We start from the raw sequence: 23657 nt of genomic DNA on the forward strand, positions 1-23657 counted from the left end.
CCTTGCTACACCAAGAAGAAACGCAGATGATAAACGGGTATTCATTGGACAAATATATTATACTAGAACTGACATGTGGTTACATTTTCACGCAGTTTGGGTGCATAGATCCTGAGAAATCAGTACCCAGAACAACCACGTCTGGCCGTAGTAACGGCCTCGATACGCCTGGGCATTGGGTGAAACAGAGCATGGACGGTGTGTACAGGTACAGCTGCCCATGCAGCTTCAACACGATACCACAGTTCATCAAGAGTAGTGACTGGCTTATTGTGACGAGCCAGTTGCTCGGCCACCATTGACCACACGTTTTCAGTTGGTGAGAGATCTGGAGAATGTGCTGGCCAGGGCAGCAGTCGAACATTTTCTGTATCCAGAAAGGCCCGTACAGGACCTGCAGCATGCGGTCGTGCATTATCCTGGTGAAATGTAGGGTTTCGCAGGGATCGAATGAAGGGTAGAGCCACGGGTCGCAACACATCTGAAATGTAACGTCCACTGTTCAAAGTGCCGTCAATGCGAACAAGAAGTGACCGAGACGTGTAACCAATGGCACCCCATACCATCACGCCAGGTGATACGCCAGTTTTGCGATGACGAATACACGCTGCCAATGTGCGTTCACCGCGATGTTGCCAAACACGGATGCGACCATCATGATGCTGTAAACAGAACCTGGATTCATCCGAAAAAATGACGTTCTGCCATTCGTGCACCCAGGTTAGTCGTTGAGTACACCATCGCAGGCGCTCCTGTCCGTGATGCAGCGTCAAGGGTAACCGCAGCTGATAGTCCATGCTGCTGCTAACGTCGTCGAACTGTTCGTTCAGATGGTTGTTCTCTTGCAAACGTCCCCATTTGTTGACTAAGGGATCGAGGCGTGGCTGCACGATCCGTTACAGCCATGCGGATAAGATGCCTGTCATCTCGACTGCTAGTGATACGATGCCGTTGGGATCCAGCACGAAGTTCCGTATTACCCTCCTGAACCTACCGATTCCATCTTCTGCTAACAGTCATTGAATCTCGACCAACGCGAGCAGCAATGTCGCGATACCATAAACCGCAATCGAGATAGGCTACAATACGACCTTTATCCAAGTCGGAAACGTGATGGTACGCATTTCTCCTCCTTACACGAGGCATCACAACAACGTTTCACGAGGCAACTCCGGTCAACTGCTGTTTGTGTATGAGACATCGGTTGGAAACTTTCCTCATGTCAGCACGTTGTAGGTGTCGCCACCGGCGCCAACCTTGTGTGAATGCTGTGGAAAGCTAATCATTTGCATATCAAAGCATCTTCTTCCTGTCGGTTAAATTTCACGTCAGTAGCACGTCATCTTCGTGGTGTAGCAATTTTAATGACCAGTAGTGTATGTGTACTTTCCAATTTAAGTTGTTCGTAATTGTAATTCCTAGGTATTTAGTTGAATTTAAGGCCTGTAGATTTGAGTGTAACCGAAATCTAACGGATTTCCTTTAGCACTCTTGTGGATGACCTTACACTTTTCATTATCTGGGGTCAATTGCCAATTTTCTCACCATACACGTATCTTATCTCAATCGTTTTGCAAATTGATTTCGATCGTCTGATGACTTTACTGGACTATGAAACAATCTGAGACGGTTGCTTAGATTGTGTCCTAAGTCGTTTATATAGATAAGGAACTGCAGAGGGTCTATGGCACTACCTTGGGGAACGCCAGAAATCACTTATTTTTTCCGCGATGTCTTTCCATCAATTACTACTAATTGTGACCTCTCTGACAGGAAATCATGAATCCAGTCGTATAACTGAGACGATATTCCATAACCACGCAATTTGATTACAAGCCGCTGCTTCTGTAGCGGTGTCAAAAACCTTCTGGAAATCTAGACGTACGGAATCTATTTGAAATCCCTTGTCGATGGCGCTCATCACTTCGTGTTAATAAAGAGCTACTTGTGTTTCATAAGAACGGTGTTCTCTAAATCCGTGTTGACTGTGTGTCAATAGACCGCTCTCTTCGAGGTAATTCATAACGCTCGAACACGTTATATGTTCGAAAATCCTACTGCCTATCGACATTAATGGTATGGACCAGTAATTGAGTGGATTACAGCCGTTGCCTTTCTTGAATACTGGTGTGAGCTGTGCAACTTTCCAATCTTTTGGAACGGATTTTTCATCAAGCGAGCAATTGTATGATTGTTAAGTACGGAGCTATTGCATCAGCATACTCTGAAAGAAACCTAATTGGTATACATTCTGGACCGGAAGACTTGCTTTTATTAAGTGATTTAAGTAGCTTCACTACTCTGAGGATATCTATTTCTACGTTACTCATGTTGGGAGTTGTTCTTGATTCGAATTCTGCAATATTTACTTCGTCTGTTTTGGTGAAGGAATTTCGGAAGTCTGTATTAAGTAATTCTGCTTTTGCAGCACTGTCGTCGATAGTATTTTCTCTGCTGTCGCGCAGAGAAGGCGTTGACTGTGCCTTGCCGCTAACATATTTTACATACGACCAGAATCTCTACAAATTTTGTGCCAGGTTTCGAGACAAAGATTCGTTGTGGAAACTATTATAAACATCTCACATTGAAGTCCGCATCAAATTTCGAACTTCTGTAAAAGACCGCGAATCTTGGAGATTTTGCGTTCGTTTACGTCTGGCATGCTTTTTTCGTTGTTGCTGTAAAGTCAGGCATATTTTTATCCGTTTTTTTCTTTTCTTTTTTTGAACAGATACAGTTTTCGTTTATTTTTGGTGGGTTTGGGAATTGCGGTATTCAGTCCTACTACGACAACCGTGTGTTCACTAATCCCTGTATCCGTTTTGATGCTCATTATCATCTCAGGATTATTTGTTGCTAAGAGGTGAAGTGTGTGATTTCTTGAATTGGTAGTACAAGTTAGTGATATGGTATTGCGACGAGACTAGGCTGATTTTTATCAGAAGCATATTGCAGAATTTACTATATGTCTGTAGAAGGGAGGGCGATTTACAGGAAATATTAAAAAAGTACCAGAATTGGTTGTCCAGTCTAATACAAACACAAAAAATGAATAAGCCACAAGATAGAAACTAGTAAAGACGAATTAGATACAGCTATAAGTACCTTTGGAAAGGGACTTACACACAAAGGTGATCTAGTAGGAAATTTGGTCAGTGAGCAATTACGAGAATTAACTAATAACTTTACTGTGAAATGGAACGAATTTGTCAGAACAGTTTCCTAAATTTAAATCAGATGGTGACGTACATCCGACCTGTTTTTTGAGTGTTCTCCAGACCTTCAGCAAGGAAGTGAGACGATTCTAAGGAAGCAAATTTTGCACTTATACCTGTAGTTGATGTGGTGGAACGGGGGACCGCTCTTTAAGATGAGCTTAAATCTTTGGAGGATTTCCAAGAACAATTCAAAAGAAAATATTAGACACCTAACACACACTAGAATTACTTGACCTCAAATACTGTAACAGTACGTGGGGTAGATACAAGAAATATATTGAGTGACACTTAACTAGATATAAATATTTAGGTATCCCTTTAGAGGAAATACAAATGGTGACGGTCCTAGTTAGGAGACTATGAGAGGAAATAAATATGGTATTGGGGCTGGACTACAGTCGACGATCTGTTGACATTTCTAGGAGGCCTGGACATACTTAATAAAGGATGGGAAATTACACACAGGGAGAAAACCTCCCCAAAGAATTTCACGCATCGAAATTTCAGAAGAGAACAAGTAACTTGTAACGAGTAGATAAAAAGAACAACAATTGGAGAAGCAAAACAAGAAATGGCCAACCATATAATTAGGTAATAGGTATTTATACCTAGTACCGCAAATAATCTAGAGACCGTTGTGAGAGGTATGCGCTGCCTGCGATATAGAATCGCTGACCAGAGAGCAGTGTAGACTGCAGTACGAACTGTGTAACTGTAGCAGCTAGTTGTGGCTAGTCGCTTGTCAGAGGTTGTCTGCGCTTGTCTGCAGTCTGCTCTGGTCGGGAATCTGGAGATGGAGTATTATTGTATAAGGTAAAGAAGCAGCGTCGCGCATATCTAGTAATGTATCTGAACTGTCATCCAAATGTTTTAAAAACGTCCTAAAAATAATTTTTGTAGTATAAAGTAATTTTTTTTAAAAAAAGCATTCATTTCAAAAAAATCAGTTGCTTCCATTCACAAATCACAAATGTATAGGCCAGCATTGCACGGAGCTGTGCCGAAAAAATCTTTAGATAAGAGCAGATATATTCAAATGGTTCAAATGGCTCTGAGCACTATGGGACTCAACATCTTAGGTCATAAGTCCCCTAGAACTTAGAACTACTTAAACCTAACTAACCTAAGGACATCACACACACCCATGACCGAGGCAGGATTCGGACCTGCGACCGTAGCAGTCCCGCGGTTCCGAACTGCAGCGCCAGAACCGCACGGCCACCGCGGCCGGCCAGATATACTCGCCGTTTTTTTTTTATTGAGTTAAGAATTTTTGCTTTTTATTCAGAATGATCTTACAGGGCCACGACGCAGCACTGCTGTCGTCCAAATTTTACCAGGTTACTGAATTTATTTTTATTTATTATGAGGTTTAAGAATTTTTCTGTTTCGAGCTTACATTAAATGAGAAAAGAATTTTGTGGATACATTAAACGTGAATGCATTTGTGCACGGAGATTATAAATGGGAACCAATTTTGTTCTGAGGTCACACAAAAATTAGAATCGCTATCCATAATAATTATTTTAATTCCAATTTATTTTGTGGGGAGATTACACTTGGCGACATCCGGGCCAGGATCGTATTTCTTTGTGGATTTCTGAGAAGTAGTCATATATCTGCTCTTATTTACTTAAACGTAGTTTGCATCTGGCGCAACGCATTTACTAATTTGTCACTTTTGCTTTCACAGATCATCGGCAATTTATTGCTCTTTGTTGTAATTGTGTTTGTTCCATTTTTTTTTTTTTTTGCTTCGTCTTTATTTCATTTTGTGCTTAATTTTGATTTGTGAAAAATGCCGCGAAAAACTGTTAACAGTACATCGCGATGTGTAATGAGTGAAACAGCAGACTCGAATAATTTGACCGATAATACTTGCGACACTCTGTGTAATAATAATGATAATCCTCCATTTACATACAATCAGTGCGTACCGACCACTAGTAATGATTTTGATCCTAATGATGAACAAATAAATTCAATTGTGTCCACAGTAAATTTAACAACTGATGACGCGGCACGTTCCGTTACAATGAACGCTGTCCAGTTTGACACGCCTAATTTGCAATATTTACGTAGCGAAGAGATAATTGTTTCTAACGAAAGTCAACAATATACACAAAACACGTCAGATCTATTTGATTCCGAGGTAGTGACCCACAGTGCACACCCGATTGGCAAACCTTTTCAAGAATTACAGAATGACCAAATGGTTACACAAAACTCGACAAAAGCAGATACACCATCACACAGCACTGAGAATACAGTAGCTAATTTTGGCATGGATCGAGTTATAGCATTAATGCTACAACTTAATGAAAATCTCAAACAACAAATTAATGAACATAATGAAAAACAAGATAACAATTTCAAACAGTTGAATGAAAAACAAGACAACCTTAACGAAAATTTCAAACAGTTGAATGAAAAACACGATCACCTAAATGAACAGAACAAACAACTTAGTGAACAGATTGCAGCCGTTGCCGCGCACTGTCATGATACCAAAGAACAATTACGTGATGAAATTAAGGCTTGTGCTAGGAACAATAGTGAAGAAATTAGATCTGTGGCTCAAGAATTAAGAAATACACATGCAGCCACAACTAAAGTACTTAGAGACGAAATTAGTGCAGTCGCTAAACAATGCTCTGAAAACGCAACACAGTTACGCGATGAGTTTAAATTAATGTCAGCGGAACTGTCGCGCACACTAGATGCAAAAGTAGACGCGAAATTTGACCAACAGAACAGCCAAATTGACGAACACTTTAATCACCACCTACAAAACAGTGAAACGCGTTACCGTAAATTTATACAGGAACAGAATAAAGTAAAGCGACAAGTCATGGAAACAATTACTGCACAGAGACAGGAAGATAAGCGTAAATTGTTTATGAAAGCAAAAACATACGTAGACAACAATATTTCTACAGTATCAGACGAAATTAATGCTATCAAACAGTTGAACACCGAATTACAGGATAAATCTCTGATCTTAAAACAAAAACAGACACACACACAGTAGACTTTCAGACAGTGACCGACAGACTTGAACAATTAGAACTAATTCAGGATCCCGATACCATCAAAACAGACGTTAAAAAGTTGAACAAAACCACACGTAAAATACAAGAACAAATTAATGTTTGCGAGACTAAAAACGATGATCAGCTAAAAATACTGACTGAAAAATATGGTGAATTGGCCAGTCGTATTGATGTCATCGAAAATAATAATGACACCAAATCGGACGATACTTCACCAGTTTCGTTTAATCAAACACCCGAATTCCAAAATTTACAGCAGACAATCAGTGAGATAGGTTCGTCCAATAATACATTGCGTAGAAAATTGTCAACTTTACAGCAAGAAGTGAAAGAGATGAAAAATGTTTCAGCCTCTAACACGGCACAACATACGCCACTTTCCGAATGTTTGTCAGACTCACACAGCCAGTATAATTTAGGTAATTTACAGAGATTACGTGAGTTAGATTCCGAACAATCACAGACAAATAGATTCTCATACAACCCTGAACCTGTTCACACATTCAGAGATGATAACGTTGATTACAAGCAATTTTTATCTGTAAAAAAATCTAAGGTATTTAAAAATGACAGAGCACAGGTACACGCTTTGGACTGGATACGACAATTTGCTTTCGTATTTTTATCAGCTTGGCCTGTAACGCAGAAACTAGAATTGGATGGGATACAACAACTTGCTTTTGAATTTTCACCGCCATTGCCTGTAATGCAGAAACTGAAATTTATTTGTAGCGCGTAATTGACCTCAGGGATTCATTACACTTCGATGAATAAGTGCCGTAGCGTGCACAGGGCCCCGAACCGTAGTAGTGCTGTTTCCTCTTTAATTTTCTGCACTGCTGCCTTCTCTTTTACTATCCTTTATATCTATCGAAACAGCTCTTCAGCTATCGATCTATCTATGATTAGGAATAAGCAAAGAAAACCCGATGTGACAAATTTTACGGAAAGTGTCAGTTTTTATTAGACACTCCAGAACTACCAGCGTAATTTTAATGAAAGATAAAAGTGTAATCATCAGTATGTACAAAATTATCAGCAACAGGAACCACGTTTTGGTAACAATAGACGTTTTTCACCGCAACAGCATCAAAGCCAGCCGGTTAGCATACCTAACCAACAATGTAATGTACAAGGTCAACCAAGCTTTAATATTTCGCCGCCTACACTTACTTATAGCGTCAGCTCCAACAAATAGTAACGCACAGCAACAGGGGAATCAGTACGTACAGAAAACACATCATTTCAATTCCTATCGCAATGCACCGTATAGAAATGACTATCATGACAGACGTAAAAGTAATGAGCACAATTTTCAGCGTACGTTTAATAACAGTCGGCCTTACCAGCAGCAAAATCATTCGCAACAACAAATTATCATGAATGAACCAGACAGTAGATATCATCCCGAACGTAATACGTCAGGAAGAAATAACAGAACCGTACAAATAGTGGAAATGCCACAGCATCCTCCCGAAAATAACAGCACGTCAGATAGAATTTGATTAGATACAGTACAGGTTGCATCTTACAGTAACGCAAGCAATGCTTTTGACACGCAGAATCTTGTTCACGAAAATGTTATTACTTTTGACGACATCCGAGACACTCTTTTGCAGGAAAGACCAGTTATTCAAAAAACCATTTCACATCCTGTCATTGAAGTAAAGATTGGATCATCCAAATTTTCAGCAGTAATCGATTCTGGATCACCTATATCAGTTATAAATGAGGAAACTTTCAACGAATGTAATAAAGAGAATACCTATCCTACGTTACCATTAGGCAAAACTAAAGTAAAAGGAGCAGCATCCGGTAAAGGAGTAGGTGTAAAATTACAGACACATTTATTATTTTGTATTGCAGGTCATACATTTTACTCAAATTTTTGGATTGTTCCCTTATTGACGACAGACGTTATTTTAGGTACGAATTTTCTGGTACAACAGGACGCAATTATTGACTTTTAAAACTCCTATTTAATATTAAAGGATGAAAATGTACAACTGGCTTTAGAATTTCAGCACTCTTTTTCTGCAGAAGAACAAACAATTAATCGTACAGAGGTCATTTCCGGATCACGTGACATAGACTGTCATTCCACATTGTCCACAGATACGTACGTACACAACTATAATACTCCAGACGAAGCTGACTATGACGTTATGCAAATGATTTCTGATAAAGTTAAACAGAGCAGTGCAAATACAGACGACGAACGCACGCAACTACGCAAAATTCTTTTTCAGCAAGCTCCAGTTTTTGACAACGTTCCTGGTACTATGTCCGGTTTTATGTATGAATTTCAAGTTAAACAGCACGACACATTTAAAGCCAAACATTATCCCAATCCGTATATTCACAGAGAACAAGTTAAGAAAGAATTGCAAGATATGCTTGACCAAGGAATTATTGAACCGGCAGTTAGTCCGTACATAAACCCGCTCCATATTGTTAAGAAAAAGGATGGTTCACTTCGTCTCGTACGTGATTCGCGTCACATCAACATTATTATTAATGAAACAGATCGCCCGCAGACACTAGAAGAACTTCTACAGAAATTTCATGGTACTACTATTTATTCCACATTAGATTTGAAATCGGGATTTTGGCAAATTCAACTCCATCCGGACTTCAGAAAGTACACGGCTTTTCTCTGTTTTGGTGACTGTTATCAATTTTGTAAATTACCGTTCGGTTTAACTATTTCTTCAGCAGCATTTATTCGCGGTTTGAATACTATACTTCCGACAGAACTTAAAGACAGAATCACAACGTATGTAGACGACATTCTTATTGCAGAAGCTAACTGGTCTGAACACAATCTGATTCTTGAACAACTGTTACGAACTTTTCGTGCACAAGGACTCACAGTTAATCTCAGTAAATCGCACTTTGGCAAAACTTCCATAAAATTTCTTGGACATGTAATTTCAGCAGAAGGCATTGCGCCTGACCCGGAAAAACTTCAAGCTTTACGTGACATTACTGTTCCTACGACGAAGAAACAACTACGCAGCTTTTTGGGTTTAGTTAACTTTTTTCGTAAATTTATTCATTACTCTGCTTTAGACACCCCTAGATTATGTCAATTGACGGGTAAAAACAGTACTTGGTCCTGGGATAGGCAAACACATTCTGAATTTGTGAATCTGAAAGAAGCTTTGTTGAACGCACCACTTTTATCACATCCAGATCTTATTAGAAATTTTTCCATTGCCACCGACAGTTCTAACACCGCTTTAGGCGTACACATTTTTCAGGAAATTGAAGAAGATGGTACTACAGTAATTAAAAACATCGCACTTGCAAGTCGCATTCTGTCACCTGCTGAACGCAATTATTCTGTTACAGAACTTGAAACATTATGTGTTGTTTGGGCATTTACGAGATTTCGGCATTTTCTTTATGGAAGACACACTACCGTTCACACAGATCATAGAGCTATACAGTTTTTACTTTCCGCTAAATTTACACACGACAGATTAAGCAGATGGAAACTTTATTTACAGGAATTTACTTTTACAATTGTTCACATTCCCGGCACACAAAATATTGTAGCAGACGCACTATCCCGTTCTCTCAGCAACAATCAGCAAGACATCGCAACCAACTTCTGCAAAGCAAATTTCAGCGTCATGTACATTCAACAAGTTGCATTTGAGAATTTCATTTCGTCGTCATTACGAGACATAGCACAAGAGCAGAGTAAAGAAAACGTATGGGAAGAAATTAAACACCTTTGGCAAGATAGGAATAATGTTACCATTACAAACCATTACACTGTACGGAATAATATTCTGTTTCGCCGCTCTCACCCTGACAGCAAGAATTGGTTATTATGTATTCCTGACGAGCTTGTTAACAAATTAATTTGGTATACTCATTTAAGTTACGCACATTATGGAGCCAGAAAATGTTTTCTTATACTGAGACAGAACTGTTATTTTACCAACATGGAGAAACGTATTCGACGAGTTTTAGCGTCATGTAAAATCTGCCAGAAAGCTAAGTCAGATACGACTTCACATATTCCTCCGTTACATCCCATTGTACCTGTTAAATTGAGACACATGGCCGCTGTAGATATTTTTGGTCCGATTCCCAGAACTAATAGAGGTTTTTGCTACATCTTTGTCGCTGTTGAACTCACTTCAAAATTTATTACCTTCACTTCGTTACGCAAAGCTACTGCTAAAACTGTTTCGAAAGCATTTGTAAAACATTTTCTATTCCATGTAGGGCATGTATTGAAAGTAATTTCCGACAATGGATCACAGTTTCGATCTACTATATGGACACGTTTGTTACGAGCTAGAAACATTTCTCCGATCTATATATCCAGGTACCATGCTTCTTCGAACCCTTGTGAACGACTAATGAAAGAAATTGCTAAACTGTGTAGAATATACTGCCATAAAAAACATAAAAAACATATTAATTGGGACACACACATACTCTCATTCCAAGATGTAATTAATTCTATACCAAATGAATCTACTATGCTATAATTGACATTGCGCTGAACAACATGAAACGTGCCGCAGAGCGCCGGAGAAGACAGCAAAAACAGGTTTGTACACGCCGTGACTTTCACATTGACAGAAGATATTAGTACGCACACATTATTTATCCAACAGAGGAAAGAATAGGTGTAGTAAATTTGAGCTTCTATACGCAGGTCCATATCGAATTCGTAGCATTCCTCACCCCAATGTAGTACACGTCGAAACTTTGAGAACCAGAAAAAGTAAAGGCAATCACCATGTCTCCAATGTTAAACCCTTTATTAAATGAATATACTTTATGATTTATCACACTGTAATGCCATTTCCTGATTTTTATATGACCAATGATGCAATTATATTTATGTGACTACTTACTGATGATTATCGTATTTTTTTCTTGGCAAGTGCCCGGCAAGGTAAGGTTAGCAGGTCGCTTTTCTTGTCGTTACACATCAGACCGTGCACATTTTCCATTCTTCATGTATGTATGATCGTTTTTCTGTTTTGTTTGTATGCACTATGAAATATTTAAGATATAACAAACACCAGTTGACTTTGACATTTTGCGTTATGATATCTCAACATCGTGACTATTTTACATTTTTTTTGCTGCTACATTGTGATACTCTGTGTAAATTTTTTGCACCTGCACACTGTGTATGTTTTTGACATATTACGTTTTCTGTCATGCTATGCTGTATGCTCAATTATATCACTAGGAACCAGTTTTTATTTAATGGGTATATGATTTAAATGCAAGACATTAATCATTGTTCATCATTTTCAGAAAGCAATAACGTGTAAAAGAAATAAATTAAACAAACCACAGTGGATTACTATGAAATGGGAATTTCACCTTCGGAATGAACGAAAGAAGATGCAATACCTCGTCACGAAGAGTAAATGGATCAGAATTAACAAGCATTAACAAGAATATACTATACACATCGTATGATAGCGGTCTTAACTAATTTTTTCTTTCAGAATACGAGGCGATTGATGCAGGCTGTCAGACAGAACTACACGTCTTAGTTTTAGTGATGAAATATGCTAGATATAAGGAACTCTATACTATGAATAGTTGTGTGAAGTAAATGGTAATATGAATAATGAATAATGAAGTGTCTTTTTGCAGATGATAATGAATGGTGTTGAATAGTGATGAAGAATATGGTAATATGAATAATGAAGTTTTTCTTTACAGGTGATGATAATAATGAAGTTATGGAGATATAAGTTTATATATTTACTGTTAGTTAAGAAATGCTATGTAGTTATTTAAGTATTTGTTGCAGTTCGTTTTGACAGCATGTCTTATGTCGCATGGTATAATGACTGAAGGTTTTGGAAAGGACAGCTATAGAACATATATATTTAATACACATTTCACCACCTGTTAATTCGAAGTTCACTACTTTTCAGCATAATATGCGTTTCTTCTTTCAGCTTAATAATCCATTTTGTATTTTTTCCAGGAGAAGCTATTCATGATATTAATGTGCTATAAGTTGTTGGTCATTAAACCTGTTCTAGTACTTGCATTTTTTTTACCCATTTGTGTGTGTCATTCATGAATGTGATCACATATGCTCTACTTGTTTCATAACCTTGCTACAGCTGACTCATGACGAATGACGTTACCTATCCTCATTTGCAGCAATAAGTCAAGAGTAAATATTGTTATGCCCCAGCAATTAATTATCGATCCCAACGCAATGCATTGCTAGTATAAAAAAATGTATTAACAGTCCCAAATAATGCTACCAGTTTAAGAGAGTTCTGAGTAATACTGAATGATGTTTTCTAATCACAGACCTTGAGTAATAGTTACAGTGTGTTACATTTTAAATATGTCGTATGTCACTTGAATGCCCGTTTGAATGATGACTTCTGATGATTTGTAATTGGCCAATGAGTGCTAATAATTATTTTAAATATGTCGTATTTCACTTGAATGATGAAAAATGTTTTGTAATATTCAATACTTGCTATATGTTTAGTAACTGGCCAATGAATGCCACTGTTTCTTATATTTGTATTATGTCACTTACATGCTATATATGTGAATACTAGTAGCTTGGTGCTACACTCTTTAACTCCTGTTTTGAAGGATGACTTCTGATGGTTTGTAACTGGCCAATGAGTGCCAATGATTACTATAACTAGCTGAATTATGTAAATAGTATGCCATTAATTAACTCTTGTTTTGAATGATCACTTTTGAATAATGCATAAAATGGTTTGTAACTGGGCAATGAGTGCCAATGTTCACTATAATCAGATAACTTATGAACATTATTCTGTAATACTTCATACATAGTACAGAAATGTTCAGTAACTAGGCGATGGGTGCCACCAATTACTCAAATCAGTTGATAGACTAGTGTAATTCTCAATGACGACTGACATAAGACTTAATGTCCTTCATCTTCTGACCTAATTACCAGGAATTACTGCAATATCCGTTTGTCCTGTATATCCTCATGATCATGGAGCCCTATATTTGGTTTTTGCACTAATTCTACCTTACAAGAACGTGGTGTTGACACGACATGCTGTCCACCACCTTGAGCAATGGAGATGTTATTATGGTCCCACTGTTTGGTGTACCTAATGTACTACCAAAATGATAACATTGAATATTAATACGACATTTCAGTGTCTTGGCTACACTGATTAATACTTCAGGGAAGAGAACTTCAGATTGTCTCACTGCTTCTGTAGAAAGATATGGACTTTCAGTACAGCTACGTGCAACCTACTGTGCTACAACCATGATGCAATCCTTCCCTTTCCTATCCTAGGTCTTGTAAAATGGTAAAAAAAATACTACAGTGCGTGTGCACTTTATGTCATTTGTTAATATGTTTTGTACTCATTGCGTATACATTTTGTCATTGCTTGATATGTTCTGTACTCAGTGCATATGCACTATATTTTATTTCATGTTCTGCACTTATATATATATATATATATATATATATATATATATATATATATATATATATTCTGTGACTGTAAACTTAGTTAATTAAGAAAAATTTGTTGCTCATGGCAAGTCCAATCGACTCACCATCGCTGCCAAATTTTTGCCCCCCCCCCCCCCCCCTGTGGAGGGTTATGTAAGAGGTATGCGCTGCCTGCGATATAGAATCGCTGACCAGAGAGCAGTGTTGACTGCAGTACGAACTATGTAACTGTAGCAGTTAGTTGTGGCTAGTCGCTTGTCTGAGGTTGTCTGCGCTTGTCTGCAGTCTGCTCTGGTCGGGAATCTGGAGATGGAGTATTATTGTACAAGGTAAAGAAGCAGCATCGCGCATATCTAGTAATGTATCTGAACTGTCATCCAAATGTTTTAAAAACGTCCTAAAAATAATTTTTGTAATATAAAGTAATTTTTTTTAAAAAAAGCATTCATTTCAAAAAAATCAGTTGCTTCCATTCACAAATCACAAATGTATAGGCCAGCATTGCACGGAGCTGTGCCGAAAAAATCTTTAGATAAGAGCAGATATATTCAAATGGTTCAAATGGCTCTGAGCACTATGGGACTCAACATCTTAGGTCATAAGTCCCTGCCTCACTCCCTTCCCAACCACTACTTCCCTTTCATGCCCCTCAACTCTTATAACTGCCATTTGGTTTCTATACAAATTGTAAATAGCCTTACGCTCCCTATATTTTACCCCTGCCACCTTCAGAATTTGAAAGAGAGCATTCCAGTCAACATTGTCAAAAGCTTTATCTAAGTCTACAAATGCTAGAAACGTAGGTTTGCCTTTCCTTAATCTAGCTTCTAAGATAAGTCGTAGGGTCAGTATTGTCTCACGTGTTCCAATATTTCTATGGAATCCAAACTGATCTTCCCCAAGGTCGGCTTCTACTAGTTTTTCCATTCATCTGTAAAGAATTCGCGTTAGTATTTTGCAACCGTGACTTATTAAACTGATAGTTCGGTAATTTTTACATCTGTCAACACCTGCTTTCTTTGAGATTGGGATTATTATATTCTTCTTGAAGTCTGAGGGTATTTCGCCTTCTCATACATCTTGCTCACCAGATGGTAGAGTTTTGTCAGGACTGGCTCTCCCAAAGCCGTCAGTAGTTCTAATGGAATGTTGTCTACTCCGGGGGCCTTAGAATAAAGAAATAAAGATAAATGTCAGCATATGGTGGTCTAGCAGTTCATGTGTAGCACCCTTAAACACCTATAGCGTTATCGCAGAAAAAAACACTTTGTAATAAATAAGCAAAGAATAAGTAAAATATGGAATGTGTATAACATGCCGTAGTCTTTTCAATCCACACATTGTGATTAAGCGGCGGCTAGACGTGGAAAGATGCATGGCATCCTTCCACCACCACTCACTCTCACTTATATCTGCCGTTAATACCATTTTAACTGCTTTCCTTCTTGCCATGCTCCTCTAAATTAATTTTTTCTCCTTTGTCTGCAGCTTATCTCAAGTTTTCCCTCATTCCCTTTCCCTTTTCAATCTTGAACCATAATCAACAGAATGATGCCACAAAGGCATCAGAATACGCACTTTCATTCTTTTGCGTGGTGAGAAAAATCTATGGTTTCTTTTCTGCTTCTTCGTACCGCTGGGCTGTCCTGAATGGTCATATATCTCTTCTAACGTTGAAGCCACTGAGTATATCTTCACTCATTCCAAATTAATAATATAAGTGTAGACCAGATGTGCCTTGAATTCAAATAAATAGTATCGACAGCAGTTGAGAGATTTACACCATATACGGAGCTGATCCTCCTTGGTACACAAAACGGGTTAGAACACTGTTGCAGAAACAACGAAACAAACATGCCAAATTTAAACAGACGCGAAATACCCAAGATTGGCGATCTTTTACTGAAGCTCGAAATTTAGCGCGGACTTCAATGCGAGATGCCTATAACAGTTTCCACAACGAAACTTTGTCTCGAAACCTGGCAGAAAATCCAAAGAGATTCTGGTTGTATGTGAGGTATGTTAGCGGCAAGAAACAATCAATGCCTTCTCTGCGCGATAGCAATGGAGATACTACCGAAGACAGTGCTGCCATAGCAGAGATACTAAACACAGCCTTCCGAAATGCTTTCACAAAAGAAGACGAAGTAAATATTCCAGAATTCGAATTGAGAACAGCTGCCAACTTGAGTATCGTAGAAGTAAATATCCGCGGAGCAGTGAAGCAACTTAAATCACTTAATAAAAACAAGTCTTCTGGTGCAGACTGTATACTAATTAGGTTCCTTTCGGAGTATGCTGATGCATTAGCTCCGTGATTAACAATCATATACAACCGTTCGTTCGACGAAAGATCGGTACCCAAAGACTGGAAAGTAGCACAGGTCACACCAATATTCAAGAAAGGTAGTAGGAGTAATCCACTTAATTACAGGCCCATGCCGTTAATGTCGATATGCAGCAGGATTTTAGAACATATATTGTGTTCGAACATTATGGATTACCTCGAAGAAAACGGTATATCGACACACAGTCAACATGGGTTTAGAAAACATCGTTCTTGTGAAACACAACTAGCTCTATTCACATGAAGTGCTGAGTGCTATTGACAAGGGATTTCAGATCAAAAAAATGGTTCAAATGGCTCTGAGCACTATGGGACTTAACATCTGTGGTCATCAGTCCCCTAGAACTTAGAACTACTTAAACCTAACTAACCTAAGGACATCACACACATCCATGCCCGAGGCAGGATTCGAACCTGCGACTGTAGCAGTCGCGCGGTTCCGGACTGAGCACCTAGAACCGCGAGACCACCGCGGCCGGCATGTCAGATCGATTCCGTATTTCCGGATTTCCGGAAGGCTTTTGACATTGTACCACACAAGCGGCTCGTAGTGAAATTGCGTGCTTATGGAATATCGTCTCAGTTATGTAACTGGATTTGTGATTTCCTGTCAGAGAGGTCACAGATCGTAGTAATTGACGGAAAGTCATTGAGTAAAACAGAAGTGGCTTCTGGCGTTCCCCAAGGTAGTATTATAGGCCCTTTGCTGTTCTTTATCTATATAAACGATTTGGGAGACAATCTGAGCAGCCGTCTTCGGTTGTTTGCAGACGACGCTGTCGTTTATCGACTAATAAAGTCATCAGAAGATCAAAACAAACTGCAAAACGATTTATAATAAATATCGGAATGGTACGAAAAGTGGCAGTTGACCCTAAATAACGAAAAGTGTGAGGTCATCCACATGAGTGCTAAAAGGAACTCGTTAAACTTCGGTTACACGATAAATCAGTCTAACCTAAAAGCCATAAATTCAACTAAATACCTAGGTATTACAATTACGAACAACATTAAATTTGAAAGAACACACAGAAAATGTTGTGGGGAAGGCTAACCAAGGACTGCGTTTTATTGGCAGGACACTCAGAAAATGTAACAGATCTACACTACGCTTGTCCGTCCTCTTTTAGAATACTGCTTCGCCGTGTGGGATCCTTACCAGATAGGACTGACGGAGTACATCGAAAAAGTTCAAAGAAACTCAGCACGTTTTGTATTATCGCAAAATATGGGAGAGAGTGTCACAGAAATCATACAGGGTTTAGGCTGGAAATCATTAAAAGAAAGGCTTTTTAGTTGCGACGGAATCTTCTCACGAAATTCCAATCACCATCTTTCTCCTCCGAATGCGAAAATATTTTGTTGACACCGACCTACATAGGGAGAAACGATCACCACGATAAAATAAGGGAAATCAGAGCTCCTCCGGAAAGATATAGGTGTTCGTTCTTTCCATGCTCTATACGAGATTGGAATAATAGAAAAATGTGAAGGTGGTTCGATAAACCGTCTGCCAGGCACTTAAATGTGATTTGCAGAGTATCCATGTAAATCAAGATGGGAAAGCAGGGTTGATGCAATCGCCCCCTGTACGTATAACGTAGGAGAGGTCTGTGATACACTGGTTGAAATAAATAAAGGCAATAATATGGACAGATTGGTTGCACATGAGACTGGCAGTTGGCGAACCTTATCTATTAATTTTACATTCCTTTGTTCAGTTGTGATATGGTATGATACATTATCCACATTAATGTTGTCAGTAGAAACACACAAAGTATTACCACAGATAAATCGAAAACTACTGACTTACTCGAAAAAACAACAAAATATTTCGCAAACTGCAGTGAAGAGCACAAATTCCAAGAGTACCCCCTACACGCTAGGGAGCTGGCAACCCAACTCGATTTTGAAAACCCGACTGTAAAAAGTAGATACGAAAGAGGCGGAACAAGAAACAGTTCCAGTATGAGGAAGATGAGAAAACTGATCAGAAATGCTGTACAAAATAGAGTTTTACTTTGAATTACTGAATGTTATAAGATGTGCTCTCTGTAAGAGGTCTCAGCAGCCTAAACGTCACGGTAAGGTTGATTTTTTGTTCATCAGTGAAATTGAAGACATATCACCTGACCTTCTAAGTGATAACTATTCTAAACGGTGCGAAAGTTTTAGCCATGGGCAGGATAACGTCATCAGTCTTGTCAATTTTAAACATAAACTCTTGTCAATTTTAAACATAAACTTAAATTGGTTTCAACGTTTGTAACGCCTGATAATATACAATTTGAAACTTTGAAACTCATACAAGAGTATGACTTTGTACTCAACTTAAGTGTAGCCTTACGAATTTTGCTAACACAGCTGGTGACAATGGCAAGTGGAGGAAGAAGATCCTGGAAGATTAAACTGATGAAAACATACCCCAGGTCAACAGTAGGTAGTGCAGAACAATGTGAACTATTAACAGCGTCGGTGGAACGTGAGTTAGATGAGAATCTGTATTTTAACGAAGTCATACAGTTGATTTCTCATGTCAAAGCAACAAAAATATCTGTAATATAAGGTAAGTGTGTGAACAGATATTTATCATTAAACCTAAATTTGTAAACCCTTGTAAAATTTACGACTGCAGTTAGTACCAATTCACGGTTCCGCCAATCTGGTGTTGTCAGTACAAGGTGAAAAACTGGAGATTTTGTACTTGTTTTGTATGCGACCTACAATTGGAGACCTTATAATTGTAATTAATTAATGCATAAACCGTAGATTATGACTTCTTTTGAATAAAATATGGCGTAGTAAAATTTACTATGCTTTAGTAACAATAACATTTTCCCACCTTTAGTTTTCTAGGATTAATTTTAGTTTTGATTTATTTATGTATGTCTAGCGCTGTAAAACACTTATCCCTAGAATTATTCTCGTGAATTTTATATGAAGTTACCTCCAACAATTTCCTGATATAAATCTATTCAAAACCCTTCCAAAAATGTATCAGAGAATTACTTAACGAAATATACCTACAAAACTTTGTTTATATTTTACATATAACCATATTTTCTTCTTCTGAAACATTTAAAATTTTAGTAGGGTCTGATGATCTCCATACACCAACTTCGGTGCGAACAATAATTACAATTAAACTATCTGTATTATACGAGAAACCCATACAAAATAATATAAATAACGCGTTTAAATAACCCCCTGAATTTTCTCCCCAAATCTTACAAATAGTACAATTTATATTTCTTTACTCATACAAATAATGGAATTAATTATGTTCAGCTTATTGAACGAAGTTGTTCCTCCGTACTTTATTAGATGCCTCTTAAGTGCCCCAGACACAAAACACAAATAAATACCAAAATTCTTAAAACTATTCATGAAAATACACTTATTTGCACACAGATTTTTCACATTACTTACAACGTCGCTTTCTTTTTCCTCCATATTAATGGTGCGCTTCACAGCATAAGACCAACCCTCAATCTCATTATCACCATTAAACAATTCATTAAACACATTCTTCTCCCCGATTTCATCTTTCTTCCCTTCAAGACCTCTTGCTACCTTATATTTCTCATGCGCCCACCAATGCGGCAGTACTGACTTCAATAATTTCTTGTACCATCTCGAGTCATTAATAGAGTCACTTTCTTCTTTGCCGTACCATTCGGAACTAACATCGTCTCCTAAAGACATATTTCCCCATTGCCCATTTCTAAATTCTCCTGATCTACCTCTAAATCAGCTGTAGCTTCTAAATCTTCCTCAAAATCCGTCATTTCATCATCCTCTTCAGAATCAAATATATCCGTCTCCTTCCTCAGAATGACGTTCTCTCACTATGAACTACACAACTTAAAACTTCGTCTCGTTTAAACAAAACCTCACTTATTTCCGCCAAAGCATCACAAACTTTATCACAAATAAATCCATTAACATTCACCCACAACTCGGAAGCCTCATTATTTAAAACATCCTCTATCTCCATCGGCACATTATGGAAATCACCACCAATACCTCGTCGGCCTCCGTCAATACACCATATAAATCGCCGCTCCTGCGTCGCTCCATGAAAGTAAACTCGAATTTTGCCAAACTCGAATCTACCTCTGCCTCCCTTACATTTTCTCTATTCTCGGATTTATCTGACACTTTGTATACTGATCGACCATCTAACACCTTACTTTCACATTCATCGTTCCACATCCACTCATAATTGACGCTTCCATCAATGGAAATGAATGCACAAATTCCTTCCTCCGGTATATCTAAAACAGTAGCTTCAACCTTCACGTCAACAACTAAGACATCAATCACGTTTACTTGCGTTTAACAGTAAATCACCCACTTCGATCAATACATAATATAATTCAGCACCAGTTGAAAAGAATACTCCTACGCTCCCTTCAGAAATATCTTCACATACTTCCGTTTTTACATCACATAATTCATCTCCAGCTGACGAGACTACATCTACGTCACCTTCACAAATAACTCCACCTTCTTTCCCCACTGCGAAGTCATCTACATTACATTGACCTATATCACTGTAACTGTTGTTACTGTCTACTATCTCATCAAAATTCAGCATACATTCCACTTAAACTAAATTCCGCTCCACGTCAGCCTCTGTCCTAATCACCGAATTTTCTATCAAAATACACTGTTAGAAAAAGGAATACTACACCCTTTTAGAGGTTTCCAATTCACTCTTGATTCACTGTTGCATCAGTACATATAGAGTACGTGAAATGATTACATTTACAATCTATAGCACAAGCTGATCTGAGGCATCGGGTATCGACCCATGCCGAAACATCCTCATTAGTAGGTGGTGTAGGCTCCATGGGCAACAATGCAGGAGCTGACTCTGCACCCAGTCGATTGTACAGATGGCGAATACTGTCCTGGGATCCGTTATGTCACATCTGCTCGACCTGTACACGTCTTGCAGAGCACGTTGAGTTTCGACGACAGTTTGCGGGCATGCATTATCCTGTTGGAACAGCTCATCACTTTTCTGTTGCAAGAACGGCAAAAAGAAAGGGCATTCCAGACCATAAGGCCTGGGATGGGACCAAGGTGTCTTGGAGGAATGCACTCTACGAGACAGTGCTCACAAGGTCTACGTGTTATGCGCAAACGACCATCACTTGCGTTCAGGCAGAATCTGCTTTTATCGCTGAAGACCACGGCGCGCAATTCCTTTTTTCAAGTGATCGTCCGACGGTATCAGTCGAGCCGTGGACGTCGATGCTGTGGCTTGAGTGAAAGACTAGAGGTGTGGGTGCCCATAGTCCCTTTGCTAAAAAGCGGTTCGCAACGGTTCTTATTGACATGTCTGCGCTCACAAGCCCCATAATCTGTGCTATGGTAGCTGTACGATCTGCCATTGCTGCCCACACAGTGCGACGATCCTGGCGGGCGTCTATGGTGCGTGGATATCCAGAACCTCGTCTACAGGTGTAAGAATGTTCACGTGGTCACTGATACCAGCATCGCTGGACAACTGACGCAGCATATCCAACTTGTGTGGCAATACTCTGAAAGGACCGTACCGACACTCGGAAGGCCATAGTGGTACTCCTTTCAAACTCGTTCAGTTGGCTGTAGGAAGCACGATGGCGTCTTCGTAGCATGGTTGCCTGCTTGCTTCACACGTTTGCACCACACTGAGTCTCCTTTCTGTGAGCATTCCCTATTAAACGGCAGACACTAATGCCGCCCTGGTAGCTATGCCACTACACTATGTGTTGACGGGTGAAGCTGAAACCGTTATCAGCACATCTACTATTCCCCAGGTAGAATATGCCGTTATCGGATCAAAATTGATGTCTTTCCAGGTGTATTACTTTTTTTCCAGTAGTGTACATTCATTTTGTCTTTCATTTTCTTTTCACAAATAAATTTTTCACTATCATATAGTGATTATTTTACTATATTTCTTGCGCCCTCTTTATGGTTGTATCGTTTAAAATTATCCGCCATTTTACTCTTACTTTTACTACCTCCATTTCTAACGTGTGGCTTCTTTGCCGAATTTCCGACAGCCAAAGAATTTTTAAAACACCTTGTCCTTTTCAAGGCCGGTTTACTTCGCCACTTCCGGACCTGAGATGCGGCGATCTCCAGTTTTCCGCCCTCTTATTCTGGTATTGGATTTCGTGAGGCATCTACCTTCAGATCTTCGTCCCCATTTTTGATTTCCGTTATGAAAGTTCCCGTTTTCATTTCTCCTTTCAAAATTATTATTACAGTGATAATTATTTCTGTTAAGATCATTATAATTGTTTTGGATATTACTATTGTTTCTGGTCTGGTACCCATTTCTCTGTATGCTGTTCCCATTATGTGGCTTGAATTTCAGTGACTGTTCAAGTTTCCAAATAAAATCTAAAAATACGTCAGTGAAATTTGTCGTACTGCGGACAAGTTCCCATTTAAAAAATTTCGTTAGTCATCTCTTAATTGTCTTGATTTCAGTCAACACTCCCGGCGGACAGTTTATATGGATCAACTTAGCCAGTTCCCGTACACAAAAATCCTGCATCGACCCACACCTATGCCTGAAACTTGGTCCGTTTAGGAACTCATTCTGTAGTCGCCTTTGCTTTGTTTCATTCCAGAATTTGTTCAGGAAACAGCTCTTAAATACTTAACATTTGATGAATGAAGCACACATTAAATTTGTCCACGACTGCGCATTGCCCTCCAGGTGTCTTTTAGTGAACTTAATTCCAGTCTCTTCCGACATTCCTTGCACAGAAACCATCCCTGCGTGCGGCACTGAAATCAGCCGTAAGGTATTTTCCGTCATTTGCAAAGCAATTTGTCATTCCTGGATTACCCGCAGAACACCTATCATAGTTGTACTCTGATTGGCTGCTAAAGAATTTAATTCTGCCCTGAGCCCTGTAACATTCAGCTGCACAAGCAAATACATCTTCTACCAATTCGAGGCGGACGAATAACTCGCCAGCAGACGCTTAACCTTGCGGGGCACGGTAGTGTCTCAACTCATATAGGTATCTCATAGAGACACGTGCCATGTATGGAAGAGCATTGTCTTACAGAAAAATGGCGTTATCATATTGTGGCGAGGAAGGTAACACATGGGGTCGGAGGATGTCCGAGACTTATTGTTGCGCCATCAGAGTTCTCTGAGCCACTATCAGCTAAGACCGGAAGTAATGCCCGATGGCTTTCTACATCATGACGCCAGAGGCAACATTGCTGTGCCTCTCCAAGACACTGAAAGAATGAGGCCTCTTTCCAGGTCCGCGCCATACTAACCGATGATGGCCATCCAGGGCAGTACAGAACTGCCTTTCATTGCTGAAGACAGTGCTACGCCATTCTTCAGCAGTTCTTGTTTCCTTGTCACAGCACCATTCCAAACCCATGTGGCGATGATTCCCTAGGCCGTCTGCTATTAGTCTCGAACCTATGGTGCAGGAAGACACGGAATGTTGTACAGAATCCATTATTTGTCCTCGGACGGCAGGTACAGAAGTGAAGGCGTTACGATGTACTTGGTGCACCGTAAGACTATC

Source organism: Schistocerca piceifrons, chromosome 1 (assembly GCF_021461385.2).
Source record: "Schistocerca piceifrons isolate TAMUIC-IGC-003096 chromosome 1, iqSchPice1.1, whole genome shotgun sequence".
Lineage (NCBI taxonomy): Eukaryota > Metazoa > Arthropoda > Insecta > Orthoptera > Acrididae > Schistocerca > Schistocerca piceifrons.